Raw genomic sequence first — 18,958 nt, 5'->3', positions numbered from 1 at the left:
CCTAAGCGCTTCTGTGTGGGCGCTGGACCGGATGGTCAACCTCGAGGGCCTGGTGAGACTCACGAGTCAGATTTATGGAGTAACTAATTTCGATGACCGTATTAGTGCCTCATCCTCTGGCACTGGCAGGTAGTACCCTGGGACTGGGACGCGACCTTGCCCTGAAGGAGCCAAGATAAGTGTCCGATTGATGCTTAATGGCGAATGGAAATGCTGAATTGGAGGGGACATGTGGCCTTCCGCCAGCCCTTCCCCGCAGGTGGGTAGCGAAGGGCGAGGGAGACTCACAGGACCCTTCAGTCCACCCATATCCACTGCGCTAGACGCTGGGGCCACAGCGGAAGCGAACGCCAGCAACTCCTACCTGCCCAGCCCTGTGTATGCGGGAGGGGTGTAAAGAATGCTCGAGGGGCAATCCCTAATATAAATGTCAACGTTTCTTGACCTGCTTTCAAGCTTTTAGCCATCAGATACTGCCTGCTTTTGTAACGACACTGCTCCTTACCCTGCATCTGTGTATGTACCGTGTGCCCGCCCTGTGCCTGCGCTATGCCCACTCTGTTCTAGGCGCTGAGAAAGGAAGCCCCGAGGCGGGGCTCGTGCCTTTACGGAGCCTGCGCGAACGTCCGAGCCTTTATTTCTAACGCAGTTCATCGCTCTTCTTCCCTCCGTTTCCCCCGTCATTGCACCCTGTGTCTCCCGAGTCCCTGTACTTCAAACGATCTCTGCTGTCCTCGGGTTCTCAGCCTTGTATGATTGTTATGGCTTTGAAACGGACATTAGTGAATATCCTCCCAGCTACACTGGACGTTCCTTGAGGATAGGGATGATGTTTTCTGTGTGATTTAAAGAAAAAAACCGCTCATAATCCCTTGAGCATAGTCATAACAATACATACTTTATGGTATTTGATCCAGTTTATAAATATCTTAGGGAAGGCTAGGACATACAAGACAACTTTTGAGGAACTCATGATATTGTTAGAGACTTGTCGTGTACCTGCATAAACTGACCCTCTACCTTCTCCACCTCTCAGACTCTATCTACATTAGGGGCACCTTCTTCCGTACTGGCCAGCCTGGTTTGTTGGGGACTCGGCTGCCTGGAGTACAGTCCCAGCCCGGTGGTATTGAGCTCAGTAACAAAACCCAAAAATGCAATTCTCGCAGCGCCTTCCTGGCGTACGTGCACTCTCTGAGTCTTTGTGGACCCAGAGCTTCCTCTCGTAGATGCCTATGGCTGCTGCGCAGCGAGGAGGCGAAAGAGCTGCCAGCGCCTTAACCCTTTTGGTGACCTACTAACCAATTACCTTGAGTGAGTTGTACTTATGTTGGGAGATCACAGGGTGCCTACTCTGAACTCTCCAATCAGATAGTCAGAGGTGATGCCTTCAAGGCAAGTACATTGTTTGTTTCACCTACTGTACCCCAGGGCTCTGGAGGGAGTCTAGAGACCTGAATGCTGTCATTATATCACCAAGACCAAGTGTGCCATAGGTTGATGATTCGTGCCCCACTGGTTTCAAAGTTGGCTTTAATTTCTAGTGCCCCCTGCCAACTCTCAACAGAGATTCTCCGGGAGAAGTGCTGAATAACAGCACAGCCACGACAGGGTCTGGGCCTTGATCACAAGTCTGCCAGGCAAACACCTGCAAAGCAGAACGAGAGTAAAGGCATGGAGGGTTTTCCGAGGACTTAAGTGGCCTGGCGGCCCTATAAATGCTTATAAAATGCCATGATTAAAGTGAGAAGGCAGGTGTGGCAGAGAGATAAGAAGAACATAGGAAGGGAAGGGAAATGGTAGCTGGGTCAAGGGAAGAGCCTGGATGGACAGCGATCAGCTGTATGACCTTGTGGGGGCGGGGGGGGGGGCGGGGTGATGGGGGGGCGGGTCACATGATTAAGACTTCTCAGCCTCTAATCTGGGGATCTTGTTAAATTCCAGATTCAGACTCTGTAGGCCTGAGGTGGGGCCTGATTTTCTGAATTGAGATTCTCTATTTCTAACCAGCTCCCAGGGATGCCTGTCATCCTGCTGCCAGTGAACAGACAACTCTTTAAGTAGGAAAGCTCCAGAGCAGCGTCATCCACTGGAACTTGCTACAGTGATGGAAATGTTCTAAATATAGTAGACATGAGCCATGTAGCCATGAAGTGTTTGAAATCTGGCTAGTGTGACCGAAGTTTTAATTTTAATTAACTTAAATTTAAAAACACACATGGAGCTAATGGCTACCGCGTTGAACAGCAAGATCTAGATCTTACACTCCTCATCTATGAAAACGAGAGTTTAAGACTAGGTAAGTCCCAACATTCTTTCCAACATTCTGTAGTGCCAAGTTGTTTTCAAGGTGTTTATGGGTTTGGGGATGGGGGAGGTATGAGGGCGATTAAAGTCTGGAGTGAAGCCTGAGGGGTTTAGAGCTAGCTCCTCCATGATAGGCATGCACCATGTCCCTAAGGGATAGAGCTGCCCTCCAGAGACAAGAAACTGACTAGCCAATGAATGTCAACTGGACTCTCAGAACCAGATAGAAGGCCTTCTTCAGCAAGATACATATGCCAGGCCGTGAAGGAAAAGAGATTAATTTAACCACATCAAAATTTAAAACATCTCTGTGAAAAAAAAGACAAAATAAAATACAATGTAAAAATAGGAAGCAGACCAAGTTTTACTATCATCTTTAATATATAAAGAAAAATTGAATAGAAAAATAGAAAGTAGATTTTTAGAAAACTTTCAATCCATAAATAGACAAAATACTGATATTGATCTGTGATCAGAGAAGGAAAACTCTGATTCCAAAAAACCTCCGCTGTCTTGCGGCATACCTCTTCAGGGGAAAGGCTAAGGGAGTAAACCCCGACAGAAAATCCGGAGCCGGAGTCCCTAAGGCGGTTTGACGTTGTAGTCAACACCGGCAACTCCTGCGGCGCACCTGAAGCCAAGCTGTATTGACTCCGTCTTTCCCTTGGATCCTTCAGCTGCGAAGAGAGGGGGGGTCTGCTGCATGGGCAACAGCAGACCCTCCATATCACCCTGCCCAGGCTCTGTAGCTTCAGCTTCACTGGAGAGGACACTCCAGCGTCATCGCAAGATGTCGATTCAACACGGGAGGAGACAGATACCGTGTCACTCCCGAGTCGGACTGCACAGCCATTCTCGGCGGTGCAGATAGACTCTTAAGAAGCTACACCATCGTCTCTCAAGGCTCTGTAGCTTCAGCTTCACTGGAGAGGACACTCCAGCGTCATCGCAAGATGTCGATTCAACATGGGAGGAGACAGATACCGTGTCACTCCCGAGTCGGACTGCACAACCATTCTCGGCGGTGCAGATAGACACTTAAGAAGCTACACCATCGTCTCTCGAGACGGACGGCTGCCGACGGATCTGTGATCAAGGAAATGCAAATTCAAACCATGATGACATAAATGAGGAAGGTTCATGGTACTGAAGAACCTGGATCAACGGGGACTGTTTCCACCCAGTCGATGGGACTGCCAACTGGTACAGCCATTTGGAAAACAGTTCGGTTGTTACCTATTTAAATACAGTATTCCTTCACTTATCGCGGTTATTACATTCTAGACACCTCCCCTGCCGCGAAGTAGGAACCTTACATTTATTCTACTCTCTTAAACCTATGTAACATTAACAACGTATGTATACAGTACCGCAAAATCCTGCGATATAGCAAAAAATCGGTGATAAGTAATTAAATATAATATTTTTAAAAATCCCGCGATACAGTGAGGCTGCGATAAGTGAGCCACGATATAGAGAGGGACTCCTGGATGTGAAGTTAATATGCCCTCTGGCCCAGCGATTTAACTTCTGGGAACCACAGCTACTTCTCTCCTTCACAGACGACCCCTCCATCCTTCACCTCTGGTAATGAATAATCGGCCTCTGTAGTTTCATCATTTCAAGAAAGTTATATAAATGAAATAATACAATATGTAACCTTTTGAAATATATTCTCTCTCTCTCTCTCTCTCTTTCTCTCGCTCCCTCAACATAATTCCCTGGAGATTCATTTAAGTCATTATGTGTATCAATAGTTCATTTAGGTAATATTCGTGTTGAAGAACATCTGGGTTGTTTTCAGTTTGGTGATATTACAAATAAAGCTGCCATAAATATTTGTGGACAGGTTTTTGTGTGAACCTAAGTTTTCATTTTTCTGGAGTAAATGTCCAGGAGTCCAATTGCTAAGTCACATGATAGTACATTTTGGTTTTCCAAGAAACTACCAAACTATTGCCCAGAGTGACTGTACCGTTTTCTGTTCCCACCAGCAAAACGTAATAGATTTAGTTTTCTCACATCCTTGCCAGCATTTGCTGTTTCTCTATTTTGTAGCCATTTTGATAGATGTGTAGTGATGTACCACTGTGGTCTTAATCTGCCTAGTGATAGCGAGCATCTTTTCAAAATATGCTTATTTGCCTGCCATCCGTATATCCTTTTCAATGAAATGTCAGCTTATGTCTTTTGCCCATTTCTGTGTCTTTTGCCCATTTTCTAACTGTTGAGTTTTGAGACCCTTTTATATTTTCTAGATACCAGTTCTTTGTCATATATGTGGTTGCATATATTTCCTTCCACATGAGCTTGTCTTCTCATCCTCTTCACATGGCTTTTGCAGAACAAAGTTTTCAACTTAATAAAATCTAATGTTTTGATTTTTAATGACTTAAACTTTTGATGTTGTCTAAGAACTTTTTGCCTAATGTGAGTTTCCAAAGATTTTCTCCTTTGTCTTTTTCTAAGTCCTATGGTTTTACATGTTACATTTAAGTCCATGATCCACGTTTTAAATCCTTGCCTGCAGATACATGGATTGATCTGAGAGGGAGAGAAGCATCAATCAGTTGCCTCCCATACACGCTCCCACTGAGGACCGAACCCTCAACCTAGGTATGTGCCCTGACCGGGAGTAAAACCCACGACCTTTCAGTGCACAGGACAACACTCTAACCAGGCAAGCCACACCAGTGATGGACATGATCCATTTTGAGTTAGTATTTGTATGAAGTGAGAAATTTGAATCAAGGGTGTTTTTTTTTTTATTGCCTGTAGATATCTAATTGCTCCAGCAACATTTATTGAATTGAAATCACAAATAATTTTTAATGTATTACCAGTTAGTCTCTTGTGCTCTTATAAAGAATGTATGAGAGGTGAACGATGACGGACGTTTTTCAGGGTAAGGAGATTTGTGGTGGGGGATGTGAAGCTGTGGTACCCAAACCCCTCTTCGAGGAAGGCCTTATTGCCCCAGCTGCTGTGACAGTTGAGGGGAACAGCTTCCAGCCTTCAGTCCCTTCAGGACCCGCACCCGTCACAGAGAGCCAGCTCACCAAAGCCTGCCCTTCTGCGGAAGGCTCACCCCTACCCGTGGCTGTAGGTAGGAATATAAAGGACTGACTCTTCCCACCCAAGTTGGACCAGTCCGGATCAGCCTACGTCTGCTCCTATCGAGCCTGCATCATGGCTCTGTTTTTCCTTCTGGCCAATCCCACTTTCTCCCTCCTTCCCACGGGCGGCGACCTCCAGGGCATTAAACTCTCTTTCAGGGACCGCTTCCCGGGACACTTGTTTTCATTTTTATTTGCTGATGAGCATGACATTTGGCTTAGGTATGGAGAACAGTGACAGGTATTGGCTTGATGGTTTTTATACTGCTGTATGATAGGTGAACGGTAGCAGACATTTTTCAGGGTACTGTTATAGGAGTCAGTTGCAACAGGAAAACTTTCACAGGAAACTGTGCTCTCATGGCCCACCGCTGCAAAAGAGAGAAGTAGCAGAATGTAGGGAAAGGGCAGATAGGAGCGGCAGGATGGCACAAGCGTGCACAGAAGACAGAGCACAGTGAAATGGAGGGAGAGTTGCCTGATGCTCTCCCCTCCTCTGTCACCAGAGTCTGTAGTGGTTCCAGCACTAGGGCAATTGACATGCGGGTGACCATTCAAAAGTACAGGGCGGCCAAATCTCCTCCATCCACATATAATCAGAAATCGGATAGTCACGATGCTGCGATCTTCCCCGGGCTCGTACCAGCTCCCATTCTGATGTCCTCCTATTACTTCTCCTGACTCCTTAGGAAAACCAGGCTTAGAGAAGGAAGTCATAGAAGTAAGTGATTGTTCAATTTCAAGGTCAAATGCCAGTGGAGTTGCAGGCAGGAAAGAGAGAGGAAAAGAAGGGGCCACAGAGGCTAGCATTCAGTTTCCAGTCATGTCCCCTGGCCCCAGGAATTTGTAGTCATAACCTGAGGAGTGGATTTTAAGTGGCCCCTTTTGCCACCTTTCATTTCCTTTAATTAAAAGTGAAAAGACCTGAATTTTTATTTTCAGTAGTTTTTACCTACCATATATCAGCTCTTTTAACTTTTTTCTTCTGGTTGTGTGTTTGTTTGATTGCTTGTTTGTGTTTTCTGATCAGTCCATGCCAAAATAACAGGATCCTCATAAATCAGGAAAAGCATTGCCCTCTAGAATGTTGCCATTGCAAATGTCAGGTGAAAGCAAAACCCATCTATGCAGCATTGTTTATGGCGTGGAACAATTGCTGTAGGGGCAGGTTTATACAGTAGCAAAAGGTGTTCCTCCCCATAATTCCCTCTGACATGAGTGTTGCCTCACCCTTTCGAAAATGCATCCTTCAGTTTAATACAGCTGATTGGATATCCATTCTGTTTAGTCTGCACTTGTGGCAAAAACAAACAGCAGTTGGTGTCTTGGCTCTGTTACATTTCCTGAGAAATGGGAAATATCTGTTTGTGATGCAATAAACACTTGGTTCTAAGTAATTCGGCAAATTGGCTTGTTTTGCTTTAGCTCCGCAGGGATGCACAGAGGGAACGATTTTTACCCATCATTGGTCCCACACTGAAATACGTTATGATGGTTGACACCTGCAGCTGGAAGAACTCTGTGGTGGCATGAGTGAATGAGCAGTCAGTGAAAAGGCTGTTGGATGCCAGTGCAGAGCCAGCCATGATCTTGTTGCTTAACTTACGCGGCTGGAGCTCACTGTTGTCAGTTCACAGGGGTCTGTTGTCAAATATTCAAGAACTTCGTGAGCTCGATGTTAAACCTTGGAACTTTGAAGTTGGTGGTATTCATACCATAGGGTTTTTATTATTTTTTTAAAGAGCTGGTTTACCAGCACATCGTTGCCTACTCTACTTCATGGCAGGAGATCTATAAAGGGCATGGCAAGCAAAGAAGTTCAAGTTTCACAGGGAAAAGTGAACAAACACAAGTAAACTGGGAACACAGAGAAACAGGTGACAAAGGTATAACAGCCCAGGGACTGATAAGCACATTTAAGCATTTGAAAAATAGATCAAGCAAGTATGATAATGACTCATGAAAGTGGTCTCAAATGAGACTCGTTTTCTTTTAAGTTGAAGTGTACAGCATGAAGCATAATGGTTTTCACAAAGCGAACACCCACATAAGCACAACTCAGAGCATTCAGCGAATTTTCTGGGAGAAAAAGGGGCACTCTAGGGGAAAGCAGTGGAGGGGCGTTCAGGTAGGCATGCAACAGAACAGATGACTTAGCTCTATAACAATACTGAGCTTCCGTAATTTCAGCTGGAGATTATAACCTGCTCTGGATTTTTCTTTAAGTTAGTAGATGCTGCAAATCAGCTTGTGAAAACTTTTTTTTTTGCTATACTGAAGAATATAGATACACATAATAGCTAAAGTTAGGTCTTTTCTTCTTTGACATTTGAAGGTGTTACTTAGCTCCCATCCCCTTTTCTTAGTGTAGTCTCTGATCTAATGTAATTTTTTTCATCTACAGATGGGGGAAAGAGACTGTTGTTAACTACCTCTTGGGTTCAGTAGCATGTGCAGTATCTATATTGCTATTTGCTACTTTTATATTATTAACTAACTCATTAGTTTGCTGTAGACCATCATTTAGGTATATATGTACATCCTTTTCCTGGGGGAGAGTTGTATGCAAACAAAAGTGATAATTTTAGTGATAACATAGATAGCTAGCTACACTAGATAGAATCTTTTTTTGTCATAAAAGTTAATGTTTTTCAGTATAATAAAACCTTTCAAACAAAAATTATACAGTAGCATGCGATTATGTAGAAATGACTCACCAAAATAATTAAGCTCTCAGTAATAAACTCATCTTATAAGCCTAGTGCTCCTTCCTTGGGTCCGTCCAGCTGATCTTCCAGATCACTATATCCGAATCTGGTTATGGACCATTGGAGGGACATCAGCTTCCTTGTCAGTGGCTGCATTTGGTTATGTTTTCATTAGTGTGCCTACCAACCTTCACTGCTTTGATCCGTTGGTTGGATTCAAAATGGTGGTGCTTGGAGGGAAAAAAAATGTCTTTGAAAATGCGATGAAGATCACCAATAAAAGGAGGCTGTTGGGGAGCATTACCAATAATATGCAAAGTCTGGAAAGGTCTGTTATTCTCCAAATGGTGCCCCATCTCATTGGCATAGCAATCCAGGAGGGCATCTTGAAGGAGGAGATGCGTCACCCTTGACTTATGTCCCCTGTAGTACACTGGCCGTGTGTCCTTATTGATCTGCTCGAAGGTCCTGGGGTTCTCACTGCGCCAGATCACAGAGGATTTTAGTCTGTAACATGCAACATCGACCCCAAGCAAGACCGTTCTCCTGTCCGCAGAAGCCTTGAAACCTGGCATTGACCTGTGCTCCTCATGGATGAAAATCCTCCCAAGCATCTGTTTCCAGAATTGGGAGGTGTCACCCATATTGAACATTTGCTCCGGCAAGAAATTCTCCTCTGCAACGAGCATATCCAGTGTGCAAACATTCCTCGGCTGCCGTCACACCAGCCCTTGCAGACTCACCGCTCCCGTTCACATTATGTCCTGAAGAACAATTCCTGGATCGTTTAAAACACCCTGAGCTGGCGGTCAATCCAACATCATAGCCAGATCATAGCTGGGTCCAGCCCTTTCTTTCAGCATCGCAAGCAGACCTCTTGCTACGATCATCACGATGCTGAGAGGGATGCGCGCTTCTGCGTGTGGCCTTCAACCCGGGCCATTGGAAGTCGCTCCATGTCTGACACGGGCCCTTCTCAGATCTGTGTAGTCTTGTTGCCCTCAGTGAAGTGGGTCCTTTAACAGTCTCCATCCCATTGTCCTTGTTCTTCAGGGTTGCATCCATGGTGAAATGGGACATGCCTGAGGGGTGAGCAATAGCCATCGCTGATTTTCCAACCTTGTAGTCCTTAATCAGTTTCAATTTTGTCTCTGGGTCAATCTCTTGATGTGGCCACTTACTGACAACATTAGTAATGGATTTTGTACACTTTGGGACAATGGTGGACAGAGCAACACAAGAAGAAATCAAGCACCAAAAAAAGAACGCAATCAAGAGACAGTATTTGATGTATGAGGCTGCTGTCCACGTAACGTAAGTATGGTACACTCTAAAGTAATGATAAAAAGTGTAGTAAACATACAAACCAGTAACATAGTTGTTTATTATCATGATCAAGTATTATGTACTGTACATAATTGTACGTACTGTACTTTTCTTATTATTTTGTAATCCTCACCCAAGCATATGTTTATTGATTTCTAGAGTGAGATGAAGGAAGAGAGAGAGGAGGGGGAGAGAGAGAGAGAGAGAGAGAGAGAGAGAGAGAGAGAGAGAGAGAGACATTAATGTGAGAGAGAAATATCAATTGGTTGCCTCCCATACGTGCTCCAACTGGAGATGGAACCCGCAACCGGGGTGTCTGCCCTTACTAGGGATCAAGCCTGCAACCTTTTGGTGTATGGGATGATGCTCCAACTAACTCAGCCACCCAGCTAGGGCTAAAGAGGTAATTTTTGAAGTTAATATTTCCAATGTAACTTATACTATAGTTCTTTCATATTTTTCAAAGGACTGCTTAAATAGAAGCAGTTGTGTGCTCTTATGGTGGGTATTATCTGGATGGTAGAGGGACTAGTAGGCAAAAGAGAGAAGAAAATTCAAAATACAAATATGAAAATACTTATTTATAAACTGAGGAAGAAACATTAAACTGCTCAGATTGAATATGCATCTTACAGGAAAGAACTAGGGGCTATGTAATTTGTTGAAATCAATTAATTATACTCCCCCCCCCCCCAAAAAAAAAGCTGCTTTCCAAGTGGGATTTGTGAGGTACTGACACTCTGTATTATTTGGTTCTGGTTCCTTGGCTTCAATCATAGTAACTACATTGGGTTATCTTAAGTAAGAAGAAATGTACCTGAAGGACACCAGGGGCAATAGAATGGATAAGAGGCTGGATAAAGAGGTCAGCATGAAGGCTGCCTTGGAGCCCAGAACGATGAATTCCCAGTAGCCATCTCATAGTGAGAAGAATATGGGCAAGTCTAACCAGTTGGATGGAATTACATTTATTTTCTGTCTCTTTATTCCTCAGCTCAAGATCCATATTCCAGGAAGGGAGCAAAGAATTGCTTTGACTTGGGTCAAATACCTTCCCTTAAGCTGGGCAGGGCAGGTAGTGGAAGGAGAATTTCTGTGACAGTCCCATAAGACCTTATGTGATGACCGAAAGGCAATCCTACTAAAGGAAACTGAAGGGCAAATAGGAAAGGGAAATGAATGTGGGACGCTCCACACCAATGATGTCTACTACATCCTCCTATAGCAGTATTTCCATTTTGGCCCATGGAAACTGAAGCCCCTACTTTATGGATAGAGTTCAGGAAATGCACAAGTTAGGCCATTATTGCCCCGGCCTTCTTCAGTCCACAGACTTCTGGGTGTCTCTCTCCGAATAATAAATAGATACATACCAGAGGTTGCAAAAATTCAATGGAGATCCTTGGAGAAGAGCAGAACTGGAGAAGGAACCCATAATTATCATGACACCTTTGTCAATTTCCTCCAATCATTCTTAGGACAGAAAGATTCATTTATTTTTGGATGGCATGAATCATGTTTTTATCTTAAACGTCACCTAAGATTTGCATCTATTATTTTATCTAATTTTACTCTCTCCAAAAATACAACATTTATTGGCAAACAATTTTGTACTAGTAACAGAATGATAATTGAAAGGAACGCATACTTGCTGGTACATCAGAGGAACAAGAAATAAGTGATGTGATAAGCATGTTATTATTCATTTTATCAAAAGGTGCTGCCTCAAGGAGGATGCTATTGTACTCCTTAAGAAAGGAAATTAACACAGGTGTTCCTTATTAGCGATTCACTTGTACAAGCACAGCCGAGGCTGTTGACTTCTTTTGGAGATAGTGAATTGCCCATTTATTACATTAACGTTAATGTACACAACTTAAAGCGTGCATTTTATCAGAGAGGAAGTAAAAGGAGCTGAATTAACCCAAACAGAACACAGCTGGCTTAAGATAATTATTTTTTTGGCACGTGTACTTCTCCCTAAGACCCACTCTGGTCCTTACCCAGAACCCTTTTATTGCAGCCTTGCATTTTATTGAAGTTGCTTTGTGAACTTCTGCAAATAACTTTTGATTGCATTTTTCTGTGATTCTTTAAGACTTACCAAAAAAGTTCACATTACTGCCTCTTGTTTTTAAGTTTGATTTCCTATTGCTCATTTTTCTGATCACCCAAAAGACACCAGACTTGATAACCTTGATGATTTTGCTCAGTAACTCCATGGTTTTCTCAATTTTTAAAGCAGTTTCCTTTCAACTACTTATTATTTTTCTTATCTTGCCACATTTGTGTTCTTTTCCCAACCTAGGACATTCCTAACACCTCCCCGCCTCCTACCCAAGTTCTGTTGTATTCGGTGAATTGTAAATCGTCTCACCTCTCAGCTCCAGTCCTTGTGATGTTCTGTACCTCAGGTGTGTGTATGTGTGTTAACCACAGAATGATATATATCTGTATGGGTGAGAGGGACCTCGTCACGGGATATGTGTGTGCAATACCTAACAGGTTTACAACTAAGTCAAAGTGGAGCAGGTGAGGGACTGGACTTGTAGGCAGACATCACCATTGGATACTTTCATATAGAGTATTCATTCTTCTTTTTTCAAAAACAGATTTCTTGACATATAATCTACATGCCATGAAGTTCACCCTTTAAATGTGTCCAATTCACTGGTGTTTAGTTTAGTCGCAGCGTCTTCAGTGTACCACTGCTACTTATTTCAGGATGTTTTCATCATCTCCAAAGGAAGCCATTAGCATCTCTCCCTCCCACCAGCCTTAGGCAACCACTAATTTATTTTTTCAATCCTCACCTGAGGATATGTTTATTGATTTTAGAGAGAGAGGAAGGGAGAGAGAGAAACACTGATGTGAGAGAGAAACATCAAATGGTTGCCTCCTGCATGTGCCCTGACTGAGGATCAAACCTGCAACCTTTTGGTGTACCAGACAACAACTCCATCCAACTGAATTACCTCGCTAGGGCAATATTTAATTTTTTTTCATGGCCAGATAATATTCCATTGTGTGGACATACCATAATTTATCTATCCATTTGGCAGTTGATGGCCAATTGGGTTGTTTCTGTTTTGGGGGGCTATTATGAATAATGCTGCTATTAGCATTCACGTGTACATTTTTATGTGGACGTATGCTTTAAGTTCTCTTGGGTATATACCTAGGAGTGGAATTTATGAGTAATATAGTAACTATGTCGAACATTTTGAAGAATAGCAAAAACGTTTTCCAAAGCAGACACAGCATTTTACATTCCCACCAGCATTGTGCGCCAGTTTCGATTTCTCCTCATTCTTGGAAATACTTGTCATTGTCCTTCTTTTTGATTATTGTCACCCTGCTAGATGTGAAATGATATTTCCTCATGGTTTTGATTAGCATTTTTCTAAGTACTAATAATGTTGCACATCTTTTCATGTGCTTGTTATCTATTTTCATACCTTTTGTGAAGAAATGTCTTCAAAATCTTTGTCTATTTTTAAATCAAATTATTTGTCTTTTTTTATGTTGACTTGCAGGAGTTCTATATAAATTCTCGATATAAGTCTCTTATCAGATATAGGACTTGCAAATGCTTTCTCCATTTTGGATGAGAGTTTTATTGATGATATCATTTACAGCCAAAAACTTTTTAAGTTTTAGGAATAAATTTTAAAAGTTTATCTTTTTTTTTTTTTCTTTTGATTGCCTTTGCTTCTGGTGTCATATCTAAGAAACCAATTTGTAATCCAAGGCCATAAAGTTTTATGTCTCCTATGAGTTTCATAATTTTAGCTCTTCCATTAGGTCTTTGATTAATTCTCAGTTAATTTTTGTGTATGGTATGAGGTAGAGGTCCAACTTCATTCTTTTGCCTGTATCCGGCATGCAGGGTTTTTTTTGGAGAAAACATTGTTCTGTCCCCACTGGCTGCTTTGCCAAGGTCAGTTGGCCATAATTGTAAGAATATATATATATATATATATATCCTTAATCCTATTCCATCCATTGATCAGTACCACACTATCTTGATTACTATAGCTTTGTAGTAAATTTTGAAATCCAGAAATATGAGTTCTCCAACTTTGTTCTTTTTCAAGATAGTTTCAACTCCTCAGGTTTTATTACATTTCCATATGAATTTTAGGATCACTTGTTGTGGGCTCCATGGACTGAGGGCTGGTCAACTGGCTGGTGGCCAGAAGGAATGTGGATTGTTTGGGGAATGGATTGTAACTCCCTCCTTATCTCCTTTTGGGAGCGGTTCTTGTCTTGTGGCTGCTTCTTGACCTTTTCTTTCTGCACGCGCACACTGAGGCAAGGTAGTTCAGAGTCGCACATAGGTCACGTGCCTCCTTTGTCTGGGATCCCTTATCTCAAGCCTCAGACTGGAGGAGGTGCGGTCTCTCCCCCACAGACCTGCCCCCGTTGGTGCCCTCCCCTGTAACGTGAGCAATGAACAGCTATCCACATCTGCTCGTCCTCCGGGTGGTTTTTTTAGAATATCATAAACACATAAGCAGCTCTCCGGTTCGGGGCTTCTGCACTACTCTTGTCAAATACTGTTTTGTTTTGTGTTTTAAAGGCAACTGGAATTTTTATAGGAATTGTTTGAATCTGTGATCAAGTTAGGGAATAAAATGTGAAAATGAGATATTTTCACTTATTTAGGTCTTTATCTTTTTAGTGATATTTTGTAGTTTTTAGTGTCCAAGAATTGAACTTCTTTTCTTAAATTAATTCCAAAGTATTTTATTTTTATATTAAGTTGTATATGAAATTTTTTATTTCCTTTTAGATCGTTCATTGCTATAGTGTAGATACACAATTTATTTTTGTATATTGATCTTGTATCCTGCAAACTTGGATCCTCCTAACTAGTATTAGTTTAGTATTAATTCTATTGTTTTATTATGGATTATTGAAGACTCCCAATATACCAGATCATGTCATCTGTGAATAGAGATATGTTTACTTCCTTCATTTCAATGTGGAGCTCTTTTTATTCATTTTTTCTTGCCTAATTGCTCTGGTTAGAACTTGTTAGGCAATATTGAGTGGAAGTGTCAAGAATGGACTTCCTTGTCTTGTTCTTAATTTAAGGGTGAAATCATTCAGTGTTTTACCATTAAGTATGATACTAGCTGTGAACAGTTCTTACATGTCCTTTATTAGGTTAAGGAAATGCTTTGTGTTTCTAGTTTGTGGAGTGGTGTTAGCTACATATATGTTCATAAATATTGTGCCTTCCCGAGGGATTGAAACTTTTATCATTATAAAATGTACTTCTTTTGCACTAGCAGCAATTTTTGGCTTAAATCTATCTTGTCTGATATCGGTATAGCCACTCCAGCCTTCTTTTGGGTATTGTTGACATGGTATGTATTTTCCCCATTCTCTTACTTTCCACCTGTTTGTGTCTTTCAGTCTAGTTCAGTCAGGTTTTTGCCGATTTGTGCCTTCCAATTGAGATGTTTACTCCATTTGCACCTATATAATTATTGATAAGGTAGAATTTGCATCTGCCACTTAGCCTTTTTCTCTACACTTCTGATATATTTTTTGTTCCTCTGTTTCTTGGTCACTGCCTTCTTCTATGTTAGGTAAATATTTCATAGTAAATTATTTTAATTCTCTTGTTTCCTTTACTGTATCAGGGGCTATTTTTCTTAGAGATTACCTGGAAATTATAATTAATATCTTAACTTTAAAACTATCTTGTTTGGGTTAATACCAACTTGATTTTAATAATATACAAAATTTTTACTCCAACAGAGCTCCATTTCCTTATCCCTCCTTGGTACTATTATTGTCAGACAAATTACATCTTTATACATTTTAAGTCCATCAACACAGTTTCATAATTGTTGTTTAAGCAGTTGACTTTTATGTTTGTTTGTTTTAATAACTAACATTTATTGAATGCTACCATGTGCCAATCACTCTTTTAAGTACCTTACAGTTATTATATTTAATCTTTGCAATAACTCAATATGGTAAATAATATTATTATGCACATTTTGCAGAACAGGAAAATCTCAAGCACAGAGAAGTCAAGCAACTTGTTCAAGGTCACACTGCTTGTAAGTTGCAGCACTGGTACTTGAATCGTGGTAGCCTGGCTTCAGAGGAAGCCCATCAGCCTCTCTTGCCTATGAGGTCTGTTTAAATCTTTTGATATCAGATAATTATCTCATGTGAGGCCCCAGCCCTATTGGCTTTCCAATTTCATCTTCCCTCTTTTTCTACCTTGTGGAAATCCAGATGCTAATTAATGTTTGAAATTCACCATCCCCTGTGGAGTTACTTGATGCCACTCCTATCATGAACCACAAACAGCTTGGGGGTGGCTAAGGAGGAGCCTTCCTGGGAGTGTGAGAACATTCTGGGGAATTACGTATGGGGAGGAGAGGGTTACTCAAAGAGCTCTTGAATGATGGGGAATGCCCAGGCAGGTCCCTTACCCACAGGAAGCCAGCTGGGACCAAGGCGAAGGACAGGCTCTTGCTCAAGGCTCTGGCAGGGACTCTCCAGGCATTCTGGGCAGGGGTTGGTCCTCCTCCTTGCCAGCTCTGGTTTAGTGCCTTGACCTTCTCCTTGAATTTTCTAATCTTGATTTCTAGAAAGGTGGAAACAGTCCCTGTGTACCTTCACCGAAAGAACATGTAGTCACTTATTGGTAGGGTGACATTGTCGCTCTCACCCACACTTAAATATGAGAATAGGGTGCGAAACTTATATCCCTCACACCCAGTTATATGTTCAGTCTCCAGCAGTTACCAACCATCATCCATGAAATGCATACATATAGGGCAGAGCCCACCGTTCCTGGAGAAGTCTGCAGAGTGAGAGAGAGGACCTTGCCCAAGCCGTTAGAGGGGTCTATGACCTTGGTCGCCCACTACTCCTAGGGAAATGAGTTCCAACTCCTGTTCCATACCTGATGAGGAGGAAAGAAGAATCACAAAACCACAGGTCTTTGCACTGACTAACGTGTGTGTCTGCTTCTGGAGAAATCTTCACTTTCGTGCCTCAAAGTTGAAGCTCTAGGACCATCCGCACCCTCATTATCAACTGATGCTTAGCCACATTAGCCACGCCCTCAGGACCCTGTCTGGAGTCCAGTCACCTATTCTTTGGCTTTCAGGACTATGAGTTCATTGACCTTGTGTGAGAAACACTGCAGGCTGGCCCACTCGGCATCTGTCCCACACTCCTTCCCCTTACTTTCCTCTAGACTCGAGGGTGCGGGAAATGAATTCCTCAAATACCCAGGTGCTCTAAACCATAGGACAGATTCTGACCAATGAGAGAGAAGCAGAGGTACCCGGGGGTGGGAGCATCCCACCGGGACACAGGTTATCCTCCCTCAGCACAGATGGGTGCCTGGAGGTTCGGCAGTCAGCTTGCAGCCTTGAGGAGGAAAGTCACATACCGAGGACGACTGGGCAGAGAGGAAGAAGGAGCTTGGTTCTTTTTTAAAATACATTTTTATTTTTTAAATATTACATCAATATATTATTTATCTTGATTATTGAGGTTTTTTTTTTTTTTTAGTGCCTTCTTAAAATGTTTTTAATTGAATTTATTGGGGTGGCCTTGGTTCACAAAATCGGATAAGCTTTAAGTATGCAACTTAATAAAACATCATCTGCACACTACATTGTGCACCCATCGCCCCAAGCCAAGTCTCTTTCTGTCCCCGCTTCCCCGCTTTGCCCACCTCCACCTACCTCCACTTCCCTCTGGCTGTCACGGCACTGTTGTCTGTGTCTATGAGGTTTTATTTTTTTTTAATTATTTGTTCATTTGTTTATTTTATTTTTAGAGAGAGGGGAAAGGAGAAAGAGAGGGAGAGAAACATCACTGTGTGGTTGCCTCTCACTCACGCCCCCACCTGGGGACCTGGCGTGCAACCTAGTCATGTGCCCTGACTGGGAATCGAACCAGCGACACTTGGCTCGCAGGCCGATGCTCAATCCACTGAGCCACAGCAGCCAGGTCTTATGAGTTTTTTATGTATATAAATCCCTTCACCTTCTTTTATCCAGCCCCCCACCACCTGCCCTCTAACAGCTGTCAGTATGTTTCATGTATCCATGCCTCTGTTTCTACTTTGTTCATCAGTTTTTGTTCATTAGATTCCACATATAAGTGATATCATATAATACCTGACTGCTTATTTCACTTAGCCTAATAACCTCCAGGTCCGCCCATGCCATTGCGGAAAGTAAGATTTCCTTCTTTTTTATGGCCATCTAGTATCCCGTTGTGTAAATGTACCACAGCTTTTTTATCCACTCGTCTAATGATGGGCACCTGGGCTGGTTCTAGATCTTGTTTATTATAAATAACACTGCATTAAAATTGGGGAGCATATATTCTTTCAAATTAGTATCTCAGGATTTTTAGGATATGTTCCCAGAAGTGGGATCACTGGGTTAAAAGGCGGGAATGCAGATTAGTGCAGCCACTGTGGAAAGCAGTATGGAGATACCTCAAAAAATTAAAAATGGATCTGCCTTTTGACTCAGCAATCCCACTTCTGGGAATATATCTGAAGGAACCCAGAACACTAATTCAAAAGAACATAGCACCCCTATGGTCATTGTAGCGTATTTACAATCACCAAGATATGGAAGCAGCCCAAGTCCCCATCAGTAGATGAGTGGGTAAAACAACTATGGGACATTTACACAATGGAATTCTATTCGGCCATAAAAAAATAAAAGAAAATTTTACCCTTTGCAACAGTATGGATGGACCTGGAGAACATTACACTAAGTGAAACAAGCCAGTCAGAGAAAGACAAATGCCATATGATTTCACGCATGTGTGGAATCTAATGAACAAACTGAACCAACAAGCAACATAGAGACAGACTCATAGACGGAGAGCAGATGACAGCTAATGGGGGTGGGGGCAGTTAGAGGTGGAGGGATCGAACAAAAAGGAAGAAGGACTCATGGACGTGGACGACAGTGTGGTGATTGCAGGGGGTAGGGGGTGCTGTACTATGATTATTCACCCTTGTGGGATATGAGCTAGGGATAAATGAATAGGAGTAAGTCTTAAACTTCAGTCAGAAATTTATTTTTAATATAGGAGAAAAAATACATAATTCTGAATTCAAAGTTATTTTATTACAAACCAAAATTTTCAGTGTAAAAGAGATACAAAAACAAATATTAAATTCAAGAAATTAAAATAAAACACCGTGAGGTTAAATTTGAATTGAGAATATCCTTATGAACTCATTTTTTAGAAATATATATATCTTTCCTAGATCTGTCCACTAAAAATTCTTAGAACCAATGCTACCCAAATGGGAGTGAGCACACCTTGTCCCCAGATATTGGTTTCTAAATGTCATTTCTCACCAGTAAAGAGAATGTCCTTGTTTTTAGGAGATGCATGTTGAAATATTTAGGAATGAAATGGTGTGTGTCTATCATTTATTTTCAAATGCTTCAGCTCTGTATGTACAGTGTATGTGGGTTGGTG

At 42.0% G+C, this 18,958-nt stretch overlaps 1 long non-coding RNA gene across 3 annotated transcripts; it reads left to right on the top strand.

The window, feature by feature from the left end:
• Window positions 1–14,885: 14,885 nt before the first annotated feature.
• On the top strand, window positions 14,886–16,919 carry LOC150005324 (uncharacterized). Of its 3 annotated transcripts, none has more exons than XR_016512441.1 (3): window positions 14,886–14,963; window positions 15,481–15,537; window positions 16,828–16,919. It is a non-coding gene; the product is annotated as an uncharacterized LOC150005324 (long non-coding RNA). The 3 variants fall into 3 exon arrangements; XR_016512442.1 differs by having other exon boundaries at window positions 15,481–15,613; window positions 16,833–16,919; XR_016512443.1 differs by having other exon boundaries at window positions 15,481–15,613.
• The last annotated feature ends 2,039 nt before the right edge of the window (window positions 16,920–18,958 follow it).

This window comes from Furipterus horrens, unplaced genomic scaffold (assembly GCF_987537825.1).
Source record: "Furipterus horrens unplaced genomic scaffold, mFurHor1.1.pri manual_scaffold_7, whole genome shotgun sequence".
NCBI lineage: Eukaryota > Metazoa > Chordata > Mammalia > Chiroptera > Furipteridae > Furipterus > Furipterus horrens.
The sequence above is the reverse complement of the archived record's forward strand: the minus strand, read 5'-3'. Positions and strand labels throughout refer to the sequence as shown.